The sequence below is a fragment of the Strongylocentrotus purpuratus genome, unplaced genomic scaffold (genome assembly GCF_000002235.5).
Source record: "Strongylocentrotus purpuratus isolate Spur 01 unplaced genomic scaffold, Spur_5.0 spur5_scaffold_11, whole genome shotgun sequence".
Taxonomy (NCBI): domain Eukaryota; kingdom Metazoa; phylum Echinodermata; class Echinoidea; order Camarodonta; family Strongylocentrotidae; genus Strongylocentrotus; species Strongylocentrotus purpuratus.
This window is the reverse complement of record NW_022145596.1, coordinates 21,888,480-21,900,511: the sequence shown is the minus strand read 5'-3', so window position 1 is coordinate 21,900,511 and position 12,032 is coordinate 21,888,480. Positions and strand designations below refer to the sequence as shown.

Below are 12,032 nucleotides of genomic sequence, written 5' to 3'. Positions count from 1 at the left end.
AATTTGCTTCCAAAACAATGCTAGCATACACAAGAAATGCATTAGTCCACAACTCTATGGTTGCAATCTTATTCTTGGATGTCGCGCTGACAGGTTTCAATACCAATCTCCCGTCTTCCTGAGTCATTGCCAAATTCGTCCTTTGTTCGTCTCTAGCTTCCCACTGTGTGTGTGTGCTGTCACCTCTTGGGCATTCACTAACACATTAAAATCCACATAGAGTCTACTCGCCTTTCCATATTTTCACCCTAATATTATTGGGAATGGCCGAGCCTAGTCTATCAGCTCCAACTGGCCGTAGTGGGGATTGGGGCGGGGAGTCATTTACTGCGAACCCGGACCTATGCTCGGTATGTGGACCGATGAATTACCGATACCTGTGTAGCTAGGTCTGCTGTTATTATCATACTGACTTCCGATTGGCCTAGATCTATATTGAATGCCTCTTGAGACATGCCCTTGATTCCCCGACTCCAAGTCAACATGGGGCACGATTGTAGGGAACGAAGTTAAAAGTGGGTTCGCCCCTGTTATGTGACTATTGTCTGCCCCTCTGTGTGGCCTGGGGCTTGTCGTACCGACCCCAGCACTAATTGCTGTGCAATTAGCCATAGATCTAACTTCGGTTGAAGTAGCATTAGTACTAGTGGGTAGATCAAGATCTAGATCTATCCGTACCTCACCTGTTGACTGTAACTGCAACTGTGATCCCGGCTGTGATGGTTGGGTATTCAGGGCTGCTGCTGGTGGTGGTGGGGTGCTCGAAATTGCTGGTGGGATGCCTGCTGCCGGTAATGCCGGGATCGCTTCAGGTAGGCCTACTCCGCTGTCTACTGTTAGCGGCCGAGACTGCACTGCCCGTGCCCTCTCTGTGCTGCTTGCCTGACGACAGCGCCTCGCCCGTCCGTTGATGCTTGTGGGTGAGCCACTGCTGGCCGGAGTTTGCGCTGAATTGTTAGTTTTCTTGCTAATTGAGCTGGCTCTAGTGCCCTTCCGACTCTTTTCAGCTGTACTCTGTCTTTTCTGCTGGGCATTAGCACCGCCATTGGCGCACTCATTGGTCTTTCTCTTTCCCATTTCGCTATTTTTTTATTTTTTTATTTTTTATTTTTTGCAGCTCTAAAACAATCGACTGCCTTGAACGGAAAATGAAGCGAGAATGGCTATTCAAAGCGCGCTCATTTGCACGCATAACTTTGCCAAATTATTTCCGTACTAGAAAATGTTCACATGCACACCACATGAGTCGGATCTTTACGCGCATGTTTTGATACTTCTGACCCCAAAGTTTGTTGACCTGATTCGAACTCTTGCTTCTCCCAAAATGTGCTGATCAGTTTATGCTGATCACATTATTTTGATGAAACTTGGTACACATAATGATCTTAAAGTGCAAATAAGCAAGACATCCGTGTTGTGTATGTCAAATGAGGCGTTGCCATGACAACTGCAAATTTTTGCCAAAAATAACTGGTAGATTTTTTTCTTATCATATATTATTGGTCCAGGGTGACATCTTTAACATAAATAAGAACATGAAGGTACATGGCTAAAGGTAAAGTGGAGAAATAAAAAAAGGTGATTTACTCAGAAGTACCCAAAGTGGATTTAGCTCCTTTTAGAATGAAACCGATTTGGATTAAGCTCCTTTTGGAATGAAACATCATATTGTACCTAAATATTTTCATACTTCCTGGTGAAATTTTTGAATGTTATATATTGCATTTTGTCCCTGTCATGGAATGACCCTTTTCTTGTTCTGAAAGTTATGTTAAGACTTGTGACGAGACTAGAAGAAATAGTTCGGAGAAGAAGGGGAAGACGAGAGTTGTTATCTACGTAATGGCAGTTCGCCAACAGCGACGACAGTCGCTAACGGTTTAGCAGTTTGCTTGCAGTTCCTGCATTTCTGTGTTGAGATGGGAACTCTTTAGATAATCCTTAAGGTATGTTTATTCATTGAGTTATATTTTTTAAAATACAGTGCTTTAAAATACCACTGAAAGTAGTTGCAAGTTGTAGAGATTACAGTCGCACGATGGAAGCGATAGCCTATATGAATGTGTGTAGTGACGTGAAACGAATCGCGAACATGGATTCGTTGAAAGTTTGATTGATAGTTAAGACGGTCTTTTGAAGACCTTTTTTTGTGTGAAAAGATAAAGTAGTTTAAAATTGATGGTTGTCAGGAGGGATGATATGTGAATTTAACTTAGTTATGAGCATGGGTAGACTTTGAATAAGTTAAGACCAAACTATGTTTACTTGCGTATGTACGTGTGAAGGTATCTTAGTTACGAGAACCTCTTCACGCACGATTTAATGTGCGGATGAATATCATTTTAGAGATAACGTGATAAGTTCATGATTGTTAGTCTCGTTTTAGGGCTTGAGAAAGTTTCTTGTTTGTGTTATTGATTATTCTTTTTGTCTATGATTATGCATTTAATGCTTCTTTAAAGATTTATGGTTTATTGAAAGTTGGCATATTATTATAACTATAAAATTTAGATTTACTGACACAAGAATGGAACTTGAGTATATGTGGAAATTGGATTCCTAAGTGTTAAACGTATTGCAAGAACATATATTTAGTGTTTTCATTTGTTGTATTTTGCAGGAATTATCCCACACAGTTGTTGAATTTTTCTCTTCACTTTCCAATGATGGTCCACGACAGTGTCACAATAAAGGAACCAACATGAGTTAAACGGATGTCTCCTTTGTTTCATCATTGAATTGCAACAACGTGTTTAAACTAGAAGTCACATAAATCCTTTGAGTCCGTATTCCATCACATCTTCAACAACTGTCTTTATTGGACTTTTTGATTCACGGGCTCAAACATGATGGACATAAACAAGCTTACACTCCCTCGCTGAAATTCGAAAGGGGGTCTTACCCGCGCTTTGACGGCAATCGAGAAGTTGGTGACCACAGGTGATGCGGTGGATATGTCCTAATGCTGAAGAACTACCAAGGTGGAAACCAAACATGATGAGCTGGTGGAAAACAGATGAAGAGGCATATGCCCAGGAGGAACAGTGGATGGCAGAATGCGAGCAAACCTTTCTTCAGAGCATGGTACATGCAAGAAAGTTCCTTGAGGCTCGCAATCCCATTAGTGCATCAGCACCTGTGCATTTCACCCGGCCTGATGCACAGGAAGCAGCTCTACAGGCAAATACCACGTTTTGAACTCAGTCTACCATCCAGCAAGCATCACCAGCAGCCACTGCATCAATATTCTCAGCACGTCAGCCCTTGCCCTCGTTAGCACCAGATCACCCATCTGTGACACCACTCTACGAGCTATTTGTCTACGCTCTTTTGTGGTGCTTTCTACTGATGTTTTAAAGGATCACCCGTCTGTGACACTAATTATTTCAAGATTGGCGTTAGCGTTAACACCGGATCATCCATCTGTGACACCCCTCTACGAGCTATTTGTCTACGCTCTTTTGTGGTGCTTCCTATTGATGTTTTAGAGTAAGGTGTTAGAGTAAACACCACATCACCTCTCTGCATGGGCACGCTGCTACATGTATGTACATTACGCTGAGCTACCTGATCACGCTGCTACATGTATGTACATTACGCTGAGCTACCTGATTACGCTGCTACATGTATGTACATTACGCTGAGCTACCTGATTACGCTGCTACATGTATGTACATTACGCTGAGCTACCTGATTACGCTGCTACATGTATGTACATTACGCTGAGCTACCTGATTACGCTGCTACATGTATGTACATTACGCTGAGCTACCTGATTACGCTGAGCTACCTGATTACGCAACTACATGTATGTACATTACGCTGAGCTACCTGGGCACGCTGCTACGTGTATGTACATTACGCTGAGCTACCTGATTACGCTGCTACATGTATGTACATTACGCTGAGCCACCTGAGTACGCTGAGCTACCTGATTACGCTGAGCTACCTGAGCAACTACATGTATGTGCATTACGCTGAGCTACCTGATTACGCTGAGCTACCTGAGCAACTACATGTATGTGCATTATGCTAAGCTACCTGAGCAACTACATGTATGTGCATTTCGCTGAGCCACACAAACTTTCTCCTTGGCCAAAGAACCAGAAAACTGCAGAGAACGTAGAGGTGGAAGACATCGTGTTGGTCATCGGGGAGGACAAGAGATGTGGAACTTGGTGGATGGCAGAGATCACTCAGACTTTCGCAGGACGCGAAGAACTAGTGCACGTTGTCGGGCTTCGTTAGACAAGACGACTGTCAAGCGACCCGTGACCAAATTGATTCTTCTTTTGAAGAGAACGGAGAGAGATGATGTTTAGTTTGATGTAGCTAAACTGAACTGATGAACCTTTGTTTACGAATATAGTTTGCCCATCTGGATAATTGGGCATTGATAGTTGAAGTTAATTGTGAAACTCCATAGGAAGCATGGACTGTAAATAACTCAAAATGTTTTGAATATTTGTACTGGAGACACCCGTTCTTAATATTGTGCCTAACTATGGAACACATCCAGCTTGTTCACGTTGTTTAAGTTTATATGCAAAAAGTATTCATGGTAGAAACATTTGTGTAAGTAAATGAGTCTACACATAGCATCCAAGATTGTTTAAAATTGTTTTCACACCCTTTTGTTGTTTAGAGTTGTTTAGAGTGTAATGTTATTGACCTAGTTGTCATGTATTCTAGTGACTTCCGTCACGTTTGAGGGGGCGGGATGTCATGGAATGACCCTTTTCTTGTTCTGAAAGTTATGTTAAGACTTGTGACGAGACTAGAAGAAATAGTTCGGAGAAGAAGGGGAAGACGAGAGTTGTTATCTACGTAATGGCAGTTCGCCAACAGCGACGACAGTCGCTAACGGTTTAGCAGTTTGCTTGCAGTTCCTGCATTTCTATGTTGAGATGGGAACTCTTTAGATAATCCTTAAGGTATGTTTATTCATTGAGTTATATTTTTTAAAATACAGTGCTTTAAAATACCACTGAAAGTAGTTGCAAGTTGTAGAGATTACAGTCGCACGATGGAAGCGATAGCCTATATGAATGTGTGTAGTGACGTGAAACGAATCGCGAACATGGATTCGTTGAAAGTTTGATTGATAGTTAAGACGGTCTTTTGAAGACCTTTTCCTTTGTGAAAAGATAAAGTAGTTTAAAATTGATGGTTGTCAGGAGGGATGATATGTGAATTTAACTTAGTTATGAGCATGGGTAGACTTTGAATAAGTTAAGACCAAACTATGTTTACTTGCGTATGTACGTGTGAAGGTATCTTAGTTACGAGAACCTCTTCACGCACGATTTAATGTGCGGATGAATATCATTTTAGAGATAACGTGATAAGTTCATGATTGTTAGTCTCGTTTTAGGGCTTGAGAAAGTTTCTTGTTTGTGTTATTGATTATTCTTTTTGTCTATGATTATGCATTTAATGCTTCTTTAAAGATTTATGGTTTATTGAAAGTTGGCATATTATTATAACTATAAAATTTAGATTTACTGACACAAGAATGGAACTTGAGTATATGTGGAAATTGGATTCCTAAGTGTTAAACGTATTGCAAGAACATATATTTAGTGTTTTCATTTGTTGTATTTTGCAGGAATTATCCCACACAGTTGTTGAATTTTTCTCTTCACTTTCCAATGATGGTCCACGACAGTGTCACAATAAAGGAACCAACATGAGTTAAACGGATGTCTCCTTTGTTTCATCATTGAATTGCAACAACGTGTTTAAACTAGAAGTCACATAAATCCTTTGAGTCCGTATTCCATCACAGTCCCCATGTAGGAAATCAGTATTTTAAGACAAATAACTCAATTTTGATAAAATATGGATTTAGCTCCTTTTGGAATGAAGCTCTTCATATGTAACAAATGTCAAAGGGGTGTTCCATATATATTTTGCAGATTTTTGTATCTGAAAGTAAATGAATTAGTTACAACAAGGATGTGTTTAAAATTGATAACAATATGATTTGAACAAGGATAATGACAGATGCACAAACTCAATGTATGTGGAAGTGTATTTCTATTTTAATTTAGGGACGGAACAATATGGAAACATGCATAAATGGAATACTTTCGACACTGTTCAGCAGTTGGTATTGTAATAGTCATATACTGCCACATACCGGTAGTAGGAATGTGTGCACCCCACAGACAGCTGCTACACTTACATGTATGACCATTCTGTTCAGTGGCACCATTGAATTGCAGTTTCGTTCCTTTTACTTTACATCATTCCACAGAGCTATTGCCACAAATGACTTTTTATATAAGATAAAAAGGTCTGACACTGAATTATGCAGTCTGTGTGAACGATTACCAGACTCAATTGAACATTTTTTAAATATATTGTGAAGTTGTAAAGCCACTTGGTCTGTCCTGAAAATTATCTATCTTCAAAACTTAAAAAGATTACATCACCTGGGTTGAGTGTGGCAAATGTAGATCAATGTCTTGCCAAAGGACATTAGTGCCGCGGCGGGTCTCGAACCGCGGACCTTGTGACTCAGATTTTGAATGAATGTTTGGTTGTCCCCAGGACTATCAAAATTCAATATGTATACATTTCTTCCTATTGTGTAACAGATTCTATCTATCTATCTATCAGACTATAGTTCATCCAGACGTTGGACAAAGCCCTCCTCATGAAATTTCCATTCTCTTCTGTCTCTAGCTGTCCTAGTCCAAGCGGCCGTTCCCATGTATGATGTTAGGTCATCTCTCCATCTTCTCTTCTGCCTTCCTCTTCTTCTCTTTCCCACCCTTGGTTGCCATTGTGTTAAACGATTTGTCCATCTATTGTCCTGAAGTCTTGCTACATGCCCAGCCCATCTCCACTTTGATTCTCTGACTTTCTCCATAATGTCTTTAACCTTTGTTTTCTGGCGTATGACTTTGTGGTTGATTTTGTCTCGCAGAGATAAATGCGACATCTTTCTCTCCATAGCTCGTTGAGTAGTCACAAGCTTCTGTTCTAGATCCTTTGTCAATGACCATGTTTCTGATCCATATGTCATAGTTGTTAGAATGCATTGGTTGAACATTCTTCTTCTTAGTGACATGGGTATGTTTTTATCGGTCAACATGTCTTTGTATCTTCCAAAGTTCATCCATCCTGCTTTTACTCTCATCATAACTTCTTCTTTTGTGGTGTCCTCCATTTTCAAAGTTTGTCCCAGATACTTGTAACTGCTCACTCTCTCTAACGTTCAACCTTCTATCTCGATGTTTTCATCTGTGTCATAGTCATATATTTAGTTTTCTCTTTGTGCATGGTTAGGCCAATACGTTTGCTCTCCCTGTTGAGACATGTCAGCTGGTCTTCCAAGTCTTTGGTTTGTGTTGAGATCCAGGGGCGGATCTAGCTTTTTGCTAAGGGGGGGGGGGGTTGACCAATAATGACGATGCGGAGCATCGTCCACGAGCCGTGAAGCGGCGAGCCGATTTTTTTGGGGGTGTTTATTTGAACCCCGTAAGTGATGTTTTCCTGGCATCTATGGAGACCATAAAAAGCAGTGCATGAACACGTCCGTATTACACCCCCATGTATGGTAATTTACCCTGTATGCCAACTTTTTTGCATGATTCAAACATACCTTCCAGTAAAAAAAGATGCGAGACTGGATTGCCGCAACTTCTTTGCCCTGTTTGCTTCCATATTGCTTGTCACTACACTCAGACCAGACTGATAAAAAAGTGAGCAACTTGAACAAGTAATCCAGGAAATGAGCAGCCCAGCTCAGCGTGCGTTGCCAGGTTAAATCTTCACAAAATCCCCACCCAAACGACACTTAAAATATCCCCAAAGTTGCCAAATTTTGACAGAAAATCCCCAAATTCGTTTTTCATAAAACTCAATACTATTTTCATTCCCAAATATTTATTTTTCATCCCCAAAGACTTCAACAATCCCCCAATTTTTTTTTAATGTGGGGATTTTGGGGATGAGAATCGGCAACGCTGGCCTAGCTTGTCACTTCGGCGGTGGCCCGTGTCCTCAAAAAAGCTGATGGGGGGGGGGGGGGCAAGGGACTCTGTGACATTTGTTCGCCCAACCCCCCCCCCCTTCCCCCAAAAAGAAATAGTAATAATAATAATAATAATAATAATAATAATAATAATAATAATAATAATAATAAATGAAATAAATACATAGAAATAGAATAAAATAAAATTACAAGTTTTAAAAAAAAGATAAGATTTAAAAAAATGGTCCCCGGATTTTTTTTTTTGGGGGGGGGGGTTGCAACCCCCCCAACCCCCCTCTAGATCCGCTTCTGAGATCAAGGCCACATCATCAGCGAATCTTAGATCAGTAAGCGTTTCCCCATCAATGTTTATTCCTCCATTTAAATGCGAGTTTTTAAATACTTCCTCTATAGTGGCTGTGAATATTTTTGGAGATAATGTGTCTCCCTGTCGGACTCCCCTCTGGATCTTGAACTCCCTTGATACATCATTATCAATGTGAATTCTGGCTACTGCGTTGGTGTAAATATCTTCCAGGATTCGCACATACCCTTCTTCAATGTTTATCTTTCGTAGGGCATCAAACATGTCTGTGTGTCGATGGAATCAAACGCCTTCTGGTAGTCTACGAATCCGAGGCATAATTGAAGTTGGTACTCATTTGCCTTCTCAATTAGTTGATGTATAGCTTGTAGGTGGTCTGTTGTTGAGAATCCAGCTCTAAACCCTGCTTGTTCTCTGGGTTGATTTGTGTCCAATATATCTTTGATTCTATTTTGGATTACTTTGGTGAAGATCTTGTACAGATGAGATAGAAGGCTGATAGGGCGATAGTTTTTTACATCAGCTTTGTCACCTGTCTTGTATAAAAGAATTATTTTCGCCTCTTTCCAAGTGGTTGGAATCTGTTGCCTTTCCAATATCTGATTGAATAGTTTCAGTAACTGTGTGATTGTCTCCTCCCCTCCTTGTTTGATAATATCACTTGTTATTTCATCATTTCCCGGTGCCTTGTTGTCCTTCATACTGTTTACAGCTTCCTCAACTTCTCTCTGTAGTATTGGCCGTATGTCTGATTTTCTGGATGAGATATCTATATGATCCTTCGACTGTTTTTTCGTTGAACCATAAAGTTCCTGGTAGAAATCGGCGCATATTTCTAGTAGTTCCGATTTGTCAGAAGTTATATTTCCATCTTTTTGCTTCAATTTGCTCATTCTAGACTTTTTGCTTGCCATCTTTTGTATTGTTTTTGGTCCCCTTCCGCTTTCTAGAGTTTCTAAAATGAGTTTAGAAGTTTTTCGTCTGTTCCTTTGGCGTCGTTTCTTTTTCACCAATTTGACTATTTCTGCGTACTCCGCTTTTTCTGTTGTTGTCTTGGATTCTTTCAGTCGTATTTCCTTTCTTCTTTGATCTAGTTCCTCTATTTCTTTGTCTTCTTCCGATCTTACTATCTTTCTTTTCTCAGTTGGGGCTACAGATTTGGCTTCTTCTAGCATTGCTGATGTCACCATATCACATCGCTTATCAATGTCCCTATCCTCCAACTCTAATCCATCAAAGCGGTTGTGAAGCTTTAGTTGGAATTCTTCTTTCTTTTCCTTCAGCTTCATGATGTTAATCCGTGTCTTCCTATTATTTTGAATGAATCTAAGCCTGGCTAGTTTCTTGTTGATGCTTACATTGACTCTGACCTTTCTATGATTACTTGCAATATCTACATTGGTGATGACTTCACAGTTTTTGACTATCCCTCGCTGGTTACTAAGTATAAAATCTATCTGGTTTTGTCATGAGGGCTTTTTGCCATATACTGACGCGCTGGCAAGGCGTGTTGTCAGTAGATTCTATACACTGCTGCAAATTTAGGAATGCAAAACCAAATTGTCATGGTCTTATATCTTTGATAAAAATTAAGTCTAAATATGAATATGTAACTGCAGCCAAGCATGAAAAGTTAAGCCTCCATTAAAACTAATGTATATTTGAGTTGTAGTGGACTACTAGTACGTGATGTTTTTATCATTTCGCATGCCTGTACATGATTGTAAATAGCCAGTTGACTTTTATGTTATCCTAAAGTACCCAATCTAAAAAAAAATTGTCCTTGTATTTACGTTTAAAGACATCGATAGATTTAGCATCTTAAAGAGCAAAAGGTAATCCATTCCAGATTTTATCACCAGCGTATCTAAAACAATTCTTGAAACAGGCTTGGGTGAAACAACATTCAATGTATTGGCAAGTCTAGTGTTAAAACCATGTTCGTCAAAAACCATTTCCACTCCATTGCACAATTATCGTACCAGGGCTTTTCATTAATACAGGTCAGTTGTACGTAATACATGCTAAAAATGTCTGTTGAGCATTTCGTCATATTTAAACTGTTTACTCATTCATTTGTTCTATAGATTCCTTAATATTTTGTTGAATAATTAAAGGGCCGCTGAGGGAACGTTTGGGAAGTAAAAGGGAGAGAGGGAGGGAGAGGAGAGTAAAAATAAGAGGAGCTAACATACCGCCCTCTGCCCCTTTTTATTTCATCATGTTCTGTAATAAGACCGGTGCGCCCCTTCCCCATAACCATGGGCTCACGCTAGACCGCAGTGATCACGTGTTTAACTTACGTCACATCACCCTCAGTCCAGTTAAACTGATTCTGCAGTATTTGTGAGTCGTCCTTTCCCGGTGCTTTCAAGTAGCTCATGGTCATCTGGATATGCTCTGTATAACACGCCCTCTGACAGTGGGAAGCGGTTAAGTCTGTCATTGCTTGAAGATCAAGGTCACAAGATCATAGAGATGAAGAAGGAAAAAATACAACAAAACAAAACATAAAACTGTTTGTGATTTTGAATACAGTATTACATCTCCTCATACAAACGATTCTGTTAGGCTAAAGCATTTTCTCATGAAATCTCACATCATTTCTAGCAGCAGAAATTACTGCAGGACCGACATCAGCTATTTTGAATACATGTACATGTTTAGGATACCACTAACTAATTAATATTCACATAAATATTAATCAACGAATTTCTTTTCTTCATGAAAGTATTTCCCTACTCGTTACTTGTTCATTTTTGTTTTGTTCCTTTTATAAAATATACATGTCCGTCAATGAAGTTTCATTACTAAAGACATAATATAGTAGTTTATTTTCTCCACGAATCGACATACCCAGTTCTAAGTTAGGGAGCCCACACTCCATGTATTGTCTAACAGTGCACACAGGAGATGGACCTGTTATGACAAAGAGAAGAAATTGAAGTTTTATTAATATTGATAACAATAGAGATAATAATGATATTGATATGATGATCATGTCTTGATAAAAATAATGATTATGATGATGATGATTTTAAAGATAAACAGGATAACAATGACAATCTGTACGCAAAGGTACTCCTGAAAATATTGCCAAATTGAGAGAAGCATTAAATAGCAATTGATTGGAATGATGTTCTGTCAGATTAAAATGTTGAAAGCGCTTTTGAAAATGTCTCTAATCAATTCATTTTGTTGTATGATGAGAATGTCCCACTGGTTGAATACAAAAAGAAAAACTATAATAAAGTTCCTCGTACGCCATGAATAACTAAATCAATTAAGGTCTATTACTAAAAGAAACAAGTTGTATTATCAATATAAAAGGAGAAGCTCTGATTTTATGTGGAGAAAGTATTCTAATCATAGAATTACTCTTACCTCTGTATTACGTACTGCTAAGAAACAAGATTATTCTACTCGATTTAAAATGATTTTTGATAATATTATAAATACATGGAAAGTAATTAGAAGTTTTTTTAAATCATCTTTAAAAACTTCAAATATTAAATGTACAAATGTGAATGGTTGTTCCGTGGAAGAGAATATTTTTGTAATTTTGGGTTGAAACTTCAGGAATCTAACCCTAGATGTCAGAAAAAACTATTTGAACTTATGCAAGAACCGAATACAGATAGCCTTTTTTTATGGCCACGAATGAAGCAGAACTGCTTAAACTTGTGAACTCACTAAAAGTAATAAGAGCCCTGGCTTTGATGG

At 39.1% G+C, this 12,032-nt stretch overlaps 2 long non-coding RNA genes across 2 annotated transcripts; one reads left to right on the top strand and one right to left on the bottom strand.

Moving 5' to 3' along the window:
- Window positions 1–3,581: 3,581 nt before the first annotated feature.
- On the bottom strand, window positions 3,582–4,507 carry LOC115922285. Its single transcript, XR_004063405.1, has 3 exons — window positions 4,042–4,507; window positions 3,873–3,986; window positions 3,582–3,772 (listed from the first exon to the last, which is right to left on the bottom strand). It is a non-coding gene; the product is annotated as an uncharacterized LOC115922285 (long non-coding RNA).
- A 345-nt stretch (window positions 4,508–4,852) lies between these two features.
- LOC115922286 lies at window positions 4,853–5,699 on the top strand. The gene is made up of 2 exons (XR_004063406.1): window positions 4,853–4,934; window positions 5,609–5,699. It is a non-coding gene; the product is annotated as an uncharacterized LOC115922286 (long non-coding RNA).
- The last annotated feature ends 6,333 nt before the right edge of the window (window positions 5,700–12,032 follow it).